Here is a 12,509-nt window from a genome sequence, read left to right on the forward strand (position 1 = left end):
CTAATTTAGAATTCTGCACCATGCCCACTACATGAGTGTACAATTGGTCAGCACTTTCTTGTCTGTACAACTCCATACTGGAAGATGGGAAGCTGAGAGCCACTAAAACCAGCTTTGATTCATAGCCACAATAGCTGGCAGCTAGGTTAGCACAAAAAGGTTGGACATAATAATGTCGAGCACTTGATCCAAGAGTTTCAGAGTCCCAAAATAAAATTAAAGCATGAAAATTCATTCTTGTCAATAGTTTTGACCACCTCAACAGACACAAGCCCTTTATTTTTCTTTCTTTCTCCTTCCTTCCTTCCTTCCTTCCTTCCTTCCTTCTTTCCTTCCTTCCTTCCTTCTTCCTTCTCTCTCTCTCTCTCTCTCTCTCTCTCTCTCTCTCTCTCTCTCTCTCTCTCTCTCTCTCTCTCTCTCTCTTTTTCTTGTTTTCTTGTACCAGGGATTGAATCCAGTGGTGCTTAACCACTGAGAATCATCCCCAACCCTATTTTATTATTTTTTTTAAATTTGAAACAGAGTCTTGCTAATTTGCTTAGGGCCTTGCTAAGTTGCTGAGGCTGGCTTTGAACCTGTGATCCTCTTGCCTAAGCCTCCTTAGCTGCTGGGGTTAGAGGGGTGTTCCATCATACCTGGAAACCCTGTATTCCTAATTAAGATTTTTCTCTTTAGTTTTCTGCTGTATTTGCCCATTTTTAATTTTCTTTTAAAAGATTTTAAGTTTCTAAAATCTTTTAAAATATTATTTCACTATATATATTTTTTATGTTTTCATTCTGTGAGATTTTGTGTGTGGGTATGTGAGTGTATGTGTGTGGATGTGTGAGTTCTCACTGTACAGAGATGTTTGGGATATACATATATAATTTTTACTTTCATTTAATTGCTTTCTTCTGCACATGTTTACTATTTAGCCTTGATTTGACTTAGGTGAGATATAATTATATATGGGTTTGAGTTATTTTAATTTTACACTTGATTTTTGGTGCATACCTTAGGTTTTGTCCCATTTATTATACCTTGTTCACTCTTTTCCTCCAACGATAGCTAAATTTTCCTGTTCCCTATCCCCCTTTTTTATTTTTAATGATTTTTAGTTAATTTTTTTTTACTCCTTCTCTAAAGTTGAAATCTGTCACCTATCTCCTGTCTCACATCTGTTCACTTTTTTAATATCTTGAACTTTCTCTTGCCTTTCTATTTTCTCTTCACTTAAGGAACAGTAATCCCACTCTCTGATAGAATTATACAGTTTAAATTACATAATTATAGTTACTCCTACACCATTCATGTTGCTGTGATTAATATAGTGGATAATATGGTACACACCAAATGTTTAATGCTTGATCTAGTTAACAATTTTCTATCATCAGTACTGATGTTAAATGCTGACCCCACCATTCCTATACAGTTGGCAATTAGAGATAGAGATGTCAAGGTGGGCACTGGATATTTATCTTAAGGTTGTATAACTGTTGCTAACATTAGTGCTATTATTGGCTCCCCCTTCTTCTAAGATGGGCTGAAAAGTGATTGGAGCATCAAGTTCACAAAGTAGAGTCCTGCTGCTGAACAATATTCACAACACTGCTAATTAAGAGCAAATCTCACTCCCCACACAATCTAACCTCACCTGAGCCTAAAAAATACTTTAACACATAGAACTGGAGGGACGGATTCCCCAAAACAACAACCAGGCCCCAAGGAGAAACAATGAGAGGGAGATCTCAGGTCCCAATGCTGGACATATATTCATATAAAATACATAAGTCTCAGAACAACAAAAATGTAACTACACACAGAATAACGCCTGCATACAGAGAAAAGGATATCCAATTCAACTGATGTACAAGCCTAAAATCTCTGAAAACATGAGGTAAAAGGCAAACAAACAAAAAGAAACCCATCTGCAACTCATAATTCCCAAATAAAGGATCCCACAGATAAGGAGTGACTGAAATTCCAGAGAAAGATTATTTTTAAAAAAAGATTATTAAAATGTTCAATGAACTAAAAGAAGATTTAAGGAATGAATTAAGTGAGCATATATACAATATGGAGGATCATTCCATTAAAGAAATAGAAGTATCAAAAAGAAACCAATTGGAATTCCTGTAAATGAAAGACACAATGAATCAAATTAAAAATTCACTTGAATTCATGATCAGTAGATCAGATTGCATAGAAAATAAAACTTCAAGCCTTGAAGACAGAACTTCAGGGCTTAAAGACAGGGTACATGAAATTGAGTACTTAGTATGCCCTATCAGGAAACAACAGCAAAAAACAAACAAATGAACCAAAAGCACAATCATGATCAGAATATACAAATAAGTTGGAACAGCATCAATACAAAACAAAATGAAACAAAACAAAAAGCAAACCTGAGAGTCATTGGAATAGAAGAAAACAAGAAGCACGGACTAAAGGCATCAAAAACATTTTCAATGAGATAATAATAGGAAACTTTTATTATATCAGAAATGAGATAGAGATCTACAAATAGAAGGCATATAGGACCCTGTATAGACAAGATCACAGCAGAACCTCTCTAAGACAAATCATAATCAAAATGTTTAACATAGAAAATAAGTGATATTAATAGTTGTGATAGAAAAATGCCAGGTCACATTTAAAGGCAAACCAATCTTAAGTCTCACTTTTTTTTTTTTAATTTTAACAGAATGCATTTTGATTCATTGTACACAAATGGGGTACAAATTTTCATTTCTATGGATGTACACAATGTAGAGTCACAATTTGTGTAATCATCCATGTACATAGGGTAATGATATTTGTCTCATTACAGTATCTTTCCTTCCCCAGCCCCCTCCCCTCCTCTGTTTTCCCTCTACACAATCCAACTCTCCTCCATTCTTCCCTTACCCTCTCCCCCCATTATGTAACAGTACCCACTTATCAGAGAAAACATTCAGCCTTTGTATTTTTCAGATGGGCTTATTTCACTTAATGAGATATTCTCAAACTCTATTCATTTACCTGCAAATGCCATAATTTTATTGTTCTTTATGGCTGAATAATATCCCATCATGTATATATACCACAGTTTATCCATTCATCTCTTGAAGAGCATCTAGGTTGGTTTGACAATCTAGCTATTGTGAATTGAATTGCTATAAACGTTGATGTGGCTGCATTACTGTAGTATGCAGATTTTAATTCCTTTGAGTATAAACTGAGGAGTGGAATAACTCGGTCAAATGGTGGGTCCATTGCAAGTTTTCTGAGGAATCTCCATACTGCTTTCCAGAGTGGCTGCACCAATTTGCAACTCTACCAGCAATGTATGAGTGTGCCTTTTCCCTCACATCCTCACCAACAAATATTGTTGCTTGTATTCTTGTTTTTTTTTTTTTTTTTTTTTTTTTTTTTGGGTACTGGGGATCGAACCCAGGGCCTTGTGCTTATAAGGCAAGCACTCTACCGACTGAGCTATCTCCCCAGCCCCTTATTGCTTGTATTCTTGAAAATTGCCATTCTAATTGGAGTGAGCTGAAATTTGAGTTGTTTTGATTTGCTTTACTCTAATTACTACAGATTTTGAACACTTTTTCATATGTTTATTGATCACTTGTATATCTTCTGTGAAGTGTCTGCCCAGTTGCTTAGCCCATTTATTGATTGGGTTCTTTGTATTTGTGATGTAACATTTTTTTAAGTTCTTTACAAATTTTCAAGATTAGTGCTCTACTTGAAGTGTGTGTGGAAAAGATTTTCTCCCACTTTGCAGGCTCTGTTTTCACATTATTGACTGTTTCCTTTTCTGAGAAAAAGCTTTTTAGTTTGAATTCATCCCATTTATTGATTCTTGCTTTCATTTCTTGCACTCTAGGAGTCTTATTAAGGAAGTCTGGTCCTAAGCCAACATGATGAAGGTTTGCGCCTTCTTTGTCTTCTGTTTGATGCAGGGTCTCTGGTTTAACTGTACCAGTTGGTGCTGTGAAAAATATTAAATGATGTTTTTCCAGTACAAGAAAATATTACCAGAGATAAATCTGGATGAACACAAAGGAATCAAGTGCAGCAGAAATGGTAAGTATATTATGATTAAAAACAGAGTAATGTTTTTCTCAGTATTTAATTATCTTACAAAAGGTAATTGTTAAGTGTAAAAATAGCAACAATTTACTGTAGAGTTAGAAGAAATGTGTATAACAACAATAGCACAAATATGAGGCTATATATGGGAAATTATTGTTCTCTGTTTCTTATAGTAATTGTGAAGTAGTATAATATCTATTGAATATAGAGTATGAGAAGTGAAAATTGGTATGCCACAAAATGGAAGAACCCCCCAGAAAAATTAATGTTAAAAAAGTTACAAGGAGTATAGTGTGAAATTAAAAAAAAATAGTTACTCCAAAAAACATGGGAAAAAAGAACAAAAGTTGAAATTAGTGGAAATTAAATGGCAAGGAGGTAGATTTAAACCACCTGCAAAGTGAATTCACTAGAAACAGAATAGCCTTTTTCAACAGTGTTGTAGATTCAACTATCAAATGTAAATATACCTCATATCACACACACACACACACACACACACACACACACACACACATTTCAAAATGGACGATAGATCTAAATCTATGTACTATACCTAGAAAATGTCTAGAAGAAAACCTTGGAGAAATTCTTTGTTACATTGGGTTAGACAAAAATTTCCTAACTATAAATCACCACATGCACAGTTTAAAAGAATGATAAGTTGAACTTTATGAAAATTAAGAATTCTTCCTTTTTAAAAGAAAATTTAAGAGAATGTAAACACAGTCTGTGGACTGGAGAAACTATCTACAAATCACGTACATAACAAGGGATTTTTAAATAGAATATATGAAGGACTCTCAAAGTTTAATAATAAAACATTGAATACTTAAAAATTTGGCAAAAGATTTGAATGCATTTCATCAGTAAAAATATACAGTTGGCATTATGCATATTAAGAGGAGCTCAATATCATTATTTAGGGGTGGTGAATGCAAGTTAAATCCTCAGTGTGATATTGCTACGTGTAAACAAAAGTAGCTAAAGTAAAAAAATACTGGCCATGCCAAGGGTTAATGAGGATGTGGAACTGTTGAAACTGTCATACATTATAGTTGGGATATAAAATTTTATAACTGCTTTGGAAAAGTGTTGTCAGTTGCTTAAATGTTAAGCATACATCTTTGATATGACTCTGCCATTCTACTTTTAGGTATTTATCCCATACATGACTATGTATGTCCATAGCCCAAAACTGGGACAATCCATATGTGCATTGGCAGGTGAGTGGGTAAACCAATTTGTTTATACACACAATATAATACGACTCAGAAGTACAAAGGAAAGAACTACTGAAACACAAAAGCATGGATGAATTTCAAAATAGTTGTGTTGAAAGAAAGTATCTAGGCAAGAAAATAAAAGAATACATACTGAATGTATTTACAAAAAATTCTAAAAAATGAAAACTCAACCATAGTGATAGAAAGCAGATCAATAGTTGCCTGGAGATGGGAGGTAGAGGAGCAAGAAGGGAAAATTTCAAGGGTTACCTGAAAACTTTTGTGGTTAATTTGTTTACTACCTTGATTGCAGGAATGATTTCATAAATGTATACACATTTCAAAATTAATCAACATGTATATGTCAAAATGTGAAGTTTATCACAGGTAATTTTTACTTACAAAGCTGGTAAAATAAAACAAAAAGTACTAGAAACAAATAGAGTTCTTTACTCTTTTATATTGTTAGGAGGAAAGATGCCATAAGGTTCAGATACCATAAAATAAAATACTATAAAATTAAGTAATAAAACATTTATTTAATTGAAAAAATATTTAAGTATTAAATGACAAAGTGAAAAATATTTTCAGTTAAAGTAAATCTTCCTTAATAAGTGAAGAATTTAAGTGCATAAGTGTATATGAAAAATAACAACATGAATTATCCAATAGAAAAAAATGGGACAAAGGATAGTTTGGGGAGTTACAGAAAAATAAATACCAATGAACAATAAATATTTGAAAATTTACTCAATATCATTTACTAATAGATAAATAAAAACCATAGATGATCCACTCTTTAATCCCTGTAAGTAAAGGCTTAATAATTCCTGTTTTGGGTATGAATATACAAAAATAAGTTCTCATACTGTTTATGGAATTACATGTTGATTCAAGTTTTTAGAGGTTAATTTGTCAATATATTATATTTTAAATTAACATTTTCTTATCAGTTCCATCATTGCAAAATTCTCTGTAGATATACTCACAAATGTATATCAATATGATTGTGCAAGGATAGTTCCATTCATAATGTAAAAGCTATAAATCAATTGTCTGATAACGGGCAACTGATTAAAGAATGAGACAGGGAGCAGAAAAGTTTTAACTTTTTATTTATGAATTGTGTATTGTTTGCATTTTCTTCTATAACATTTGTTTTTATTATAAAATGTGTTAATAAAATAGTTTCGGGTTTATCTAAATGAAGTTTTATTTAGATATGTTACTTAAACATAATAGCAAAAAACACAAATGTAACATCCCTCAGTTTCTATGTATACTTAGGGATTTCTTTGGACATTTGAAGAACTACATAATTCCATTTTCTGTTTAATTTGGCTTTAGATAATGTCTATTTTTTCATGGTCTTACATTTCTTAGGTCTATATTTATGTAAATAATAAATGTATCATCAGGCATAAACCAATGTACCATTCATTCTGTAAAAGACACATCTGAATAGTTTTCTGTTATAAGTTGTATCTATTGTCAAATTACATTTCAAATGAATCAGTGAAAATAGAAAAAAAATTAAATATATAGTGTATTCTACCAGTACAGCAGCAAGAAAATTTCAGAACTTATAAATACCATCTAGTTTATAATGATCAATATTTCTCTGTAACAGAGTTAGAATTTGGCCACAGAGTCATTTGATTATCATTGAAGCTGTCTTGGTGAAACAATGGAATGTGTTATTTTGATTATATATACAATAGAATATATCAATTGGAATGAATTAAACTGTTTCTGCCTAGCTGAAAGAACAGTCAGGAAAAATTGAAAGTGTGGGAGAAAAGTAGGGTAGTTATCTAGATAGTATTAGAATGATATTTGATAGCTAACTCAGTTCACTGCAGCTATGTGTTAAATAGTCAGCCTACATGAAAAATATCATATCTTCAAAAGAACACATTTATTTTTATGAATCACAGAAAAAGGAACCAAATTCTTTGTATAGCATGGAAAGATAGAATCCTTTAAATAAGAGTAAGAAAAGAGTAAACACATTTTGATAGACTGTGTTGGTCTTAAATTTATTTAGTTAGTTAATTATTGAACTTTAAGGTTTGAAGGCACTGGAAAATTTTAAGAGTCATACCTATTTTTGCTTTGTTTCTCCATTAGCCTTGCAAAAACTACTGTTATTTATTTTAAAAATATATTATTGTAAGAACATGGTTTGTTTGGAAAGTATGTTTTAATAATATATTAATGATCTCCACATGATAGTAAAATATATTTGAACACTTAAATATTAATGCACTGTACATTTTGCAATGGTAGATCCTTGAATCTCAATATATGATATAGCTATATCAAAATGCAATTTGATTTGTTTAAAATTTTCTTTGATTTTAACTTGAATTATTTTTATAATAGACAAACTGCATAGGTGAGTAAATTTTTATTTTCTGATCATTTTTTCTGGTCATTTTTAATAAATTAAGGTTTTATATTGGAAAGAGTAGCTCATTAGCAAAATTAAAATATGTTAAAAGGTGATAAATTTGTAGTTTAAATGACTCCTAGTCACTTATCTGTTGGACACAAAATGTTTACATCAGTCATTGGAATCTGCTATGCCATTACTTGATTGAAAAGAATTTGAAGTTTAGTTGGTATCTATAGTCACACACTTATGGGCTTTTGTCATAATTATATCATTTGCCTAATGAATGTAAGTAACAGATACATATTTAAGAGTAAAGTTTTCACTGATAATGCCCTCCAAATGATGTTGCCCTCTAAGAGGAATTATGTGGGCATTTTTATTTCTTGGGAACTAACTTAGATATGAATACTGCCACTTTGTTATATCTCATCCTTTGATTCAGTAATGCTAGGGCCTCATGCCATTTGGCCCCTCTCTTTGTTGTTTATTGGAAATGATGGTTTAATAAAAAAAATTGTAAAGCAAATAAAGTTACTTAAAGAATAAGCAGCACCTTTGTATGCTAGCTTTGACAATACAGATATTGTCTTAATTTCCAAGCTAATTTCTTATGTTTTTTATGTTTGCCTGTTCTGGGTGATTATAATGAACCATCTCCTAACAGGCCATAATTCTTATTGGTAATCCATGTTTCTATTTTCATGTCATATGCTGTAGAAGATGATTGAAACTTCTCCCAGTGATACTGAGGATAGGTTTGATTGCAATTATTGGCTCCAAGTGGGGAAATGTTTGGATTTTCTCCCTCTTCTTCCTTTTGTTTCATATCTGCCTCATAATTTGCCATGTCTTGTGGAGTTTGCCTTAACAAACACTGCCTTCACTTTCTCATGTTTTTCACTCCTGTGATCACTTTTTTTTTTTTTTTTTTTTTTTTTTTGCGGTGCTGGGGATCGAACCCAGGGCCTTGTGCTTGCAAGGCAAGCACTCTACCGACTAAGCTATCTCCCCAGCCCCTGTGATCACTTTTTAATAACAGCTTCCTAATTAGTCTCCTAGTTTTTATCTCCCTTACCCACTGCTGTATTGATTTTAGTAGTACTTTACTCAAAACTCTACCTCCCCTATTGCATCCCAAAGTAAGGATAGATACCTGTCACTCAAACTCAGGTCATTGTACAATATTAGTCCATTCTATTTCTTCTATCTTGTCTTTTCTTACTCCCATTACCACCTAGTGATTCCACAAAAATGAAATTTTTCTTATTTCTCATTTATCTGTGCACATTTTCACTTCTGAACCTGTCATCATTCTTGTTCTGTATTTCCTAGAAATGATCACAAACATTTTCACTATCACAGTTCGGACTTCTGAATTCCTAAAGTCTTCCAGGAAATTCAACTATGAACTTCATATATGAAATGTGAAATGTTTAATTTTTTTCAAATCCTATATTTTAGGCATAAACATTTTGCTTTGAATCCCTTGACATTTGCATATTTTTGGTAGCAATTAACAGTCTATTTTGTGTTACCTTACTAAAGAGAATACTAATGATAACATTTATTGGGTAATTACTATATGCCAAGAACAGACTGAAAGCTTTACATAGCCTATTTTACTTTATTTCACCAGATTGATATTAGGCAGGTTCTATTAATATCGCTATTTTTAAAGATGAAACTGAGATCAAAAAGGATTTTATCAGTCCTCCAAATTCAATCAATGGGTAAGTATGAATGTCAAGATTTGAATGTGGACACTCTAATTCCAGATTCCTCTGGGAAAGACTTTTTTCTTTGCACAGAAAAATGTATTACCTGTATAATATTCTCATTTATTGAGGTTAATCAGGATAATTACTTCATTTTTTCCTGATATATGTGATAATTGGTATCATTCTATTTCTTGTCAACTTGCTTCTCCTAGGATGGGTAAGCTGACAGAAGCATTAGGCATATTGTAAATATCCTTGGAATTGATCACAGGGAAAACTTTGAAACTAGCATTCCCTTTGTAATTCTTAGGAGTATCAGTAAATAATATTGTGGAATGGGGATGCAGCTCAGTGGTAGAGCACTTTCCCAGCATGCATGAATCTTAGGTTTGATCTCCAGTACTTTAAAAAGGACAACAACAACAATAATAAAATAAAATTATAAAGTATATTACTCATGATGTTTATGTTCATGTAAATAAATGAACACTGCATATTTGCTATATATTCCTTATAGCAAATGGGACTATGCTGAACTTTTGTATATATGTATGTGTAATCCATTCAAATGAATAAGAGCTGCACACCTCTGAATGAAAAATCAGTCTGAAAGTTCCTTCACTATGTGGTTTCATTTTCATTTTTAATAATTGTTCTGTATTCTTATTAATTGATAATGCACATTCTATTATTTATAAGTGAATTCATGATAATTAGGATGTATCCTAAAATTTTCGTGACTTCTACACAGATTATAAATTAACACTGACAGTATAAAATAACGCATTTCAAAGCACTGCAACTTACATAGGGACACACTAAGGGAAATTGACCTTAGGTAGTGATGGGAAGAACAGTATTTTTTTTCAATTATAACTGTGCTTGTCAAACATTAGATACTGTTGTTGCATTAAAATAAGTATAAAATGTGTTTTTAGTGTCAAACATGTTTCAATAGAAAAGTATCATCCTTAGTAATTTTATCACCCTACTGAAAAAAATGCCCATTAAGACAGTTTATACCTAACTAAAATGGGATGTTCATATTTTACTCTAATTTTTCTAGGTGTGGAATTTGGTTTTCCATACTAGAATGTTACATTTTCAGTAGTGTGAGAAATTTTGAGCTGACAGAATGTATTATGAATATTGAAAAATTTCAAGGGGCTTGCTGAATACATCTGAAAGTCATGTTTTACAAATGGGAAAATGGGCATGTCCAGAGGTATAATTGGGAATAAAGTACAATGGGGTGGGAATGAACTGAAGGAGGGTACTTTGAAGAAACTTTTTGAAGTCTCTATTCATTGTTGATAGTGGGAAATTTCATGCTCATGAATGAAACCAGCCTAATCTGTCTTCTGAGTCTACATTGGACTTCTATTCCTGTCTTCTTTTAAGTTCAGTTTGAACATTGCAGTTTTTTAAAGGCTTTGATGCTTTCAAAAAAATTATTGGGTAGCGAGAAGAGAAGTTTGAATTCATATTTTCAGTTGCCTTCTAGCACAAAAATTCAAGAAATACTTCTTATAGTGTGTAAATATACTTAATTCGAATAAACGCTCCACTAAGGATAAATTTCTTCTTAATCTAACAAAAATCACTTCCATTTTCTCTGTTTCATATCTCTGTGCTTCAGTTTAATTAGTAAAATGATATTGAAATAATACCTACCTCATAGGATTACTTTAATTGAAACCAAGTTTCCTTTAAGTATCTGAAATAAAGCAAGTACTCAAGTACTACTTATTCTCATGATTTTCATCATCATCATAATATCATTATCATATTATTATTAGGGTGGAAGGTTTATTTTGTGCCAATTTGACAAAGCAGTATTATCTACTTTTTTATATCTTTAATCTGAATCTTGCTTTTATTCAAATCTTCCAATCCTTATAACTAATGTACTATCCTTCTATACTCATTACCAAATGATAGAGAATGCTGCAAGTCTTTATGTTATACCCCAGAGTATTAGTTAAATTTCCTTATTCTTTGTCTCCCTGGACTGTTTCCTGCAAGTCCTCCATTTCTCAATTGTCTCTGTCTGGGAATATTTGGTTCCAGATACATATGGTTATCTGACCTTGATTCAGAATGAATTTGAGTCATTTCCTGAACAAATTTTTAACCTTCCAATCTCCTTTGAGATTTTCTCTTGGCTGAGTCTGAACAGCTTTGATTTAAGCTCATCTGTGGATTTTATACATAGACTGCTGGCATTTCCAAATTTAAAATGAATCTGTTCATTGAGACTGAACATTTCACAGAGCTTGTTTAGTTCACATGGCTTGAGTTTTGTTTTAATGAAGTAGAAGTTGAGGGTTCATTCCCCAGGAGGGCTACTCAGCTTCAATGTTCTTTCAGTGAAAGCCTGGGTTTCCAGCCCCTGGAGGTAGGTTGAATCATAAATTTTGTCACAGGCTTAGCTGCAGATCCAGGTCATAACAGAGCTCCTAAATATTTAGTATTAAGATTCCTATGTTTTTCATTATATAGCATATACACATTTAAGCCACAAAGGGATGGAGAAGGTCAGGTATCAGTCTGAATTTGGTCAAACCATTACTGCTAACTAAAATTAAGAACACATGCACATGTCACTATGGAAGAAGCAATGTTTGATGAGATATTTTAAGCTAAAGAAAATTCCACGTTAAAACACTAATGCATGTATCCATACATGACTGCTATTTTCTTTTCAAAAAATGTTTAACTCTTCTGTAATTCTCAATTTAATTATAAATTAACATGTAAGTTGTGACAAAATTTCAGCCTTAATAATTGATTCAGGTAGCAATAAAGAGGTTGTTTACATTCGTTGACACTTTATTTTAGTTATTGCTTCAAACTTATTCAAAATATACTTGGAATTTTATAGTATTTATTTATATTGTATATATTCCTTGTAATGATATGGTAGTCTACTTTCTAGAGTCTAACGAATATCTATAGATTTTTGTTTTCTAAATGACATTTTAAAAAACTAAAACTTTAAGTTTTGAGAGGCATTATGTTTTAGATCTGGAATTTTCCCCAGAAAGTCATGTGTTGAAAACTTGGTCTCCAGGGTTAACAGTGTTCAGAAGTAGGGATTGG

The 12,509-nt window shown here is 32.0% G+C and overlaps 1 non-coding gene across 1 annotated transcript; it reads right to left on the reverse strand.

Moving 5' to 3' along the window:
* Nucleotides 1-3,395: 3,395 nt before the first annotated feature.
* On the reverse strand, nucleotides 3,396-3,466 carry Trnai-uau (transfer RNA isoleucine (anticodon UAU)). The gene has a single exon. It is a non-coding gene; the product is annotated as a tRNA-Ile (tRNA).
* Between the last annotated feature and the right edge of the window lie 9,043 nt (nucleotides 3,467-12,509).

The sequence above is a fragment of the Sciurus carolinensis genome, chromosome X (genome assembly GCF_902686445.1).
Source record: "Sciurus carolinensis chromosome X, mSciCar1.2, whole genome shotgun sequence".
NCBI classification, from domain to species: Eukaryota; Metazoa; Chordata; class Mammalia; order Rodentia; family Sciuridae; genus Sciurus; species Sciurus carolinensis.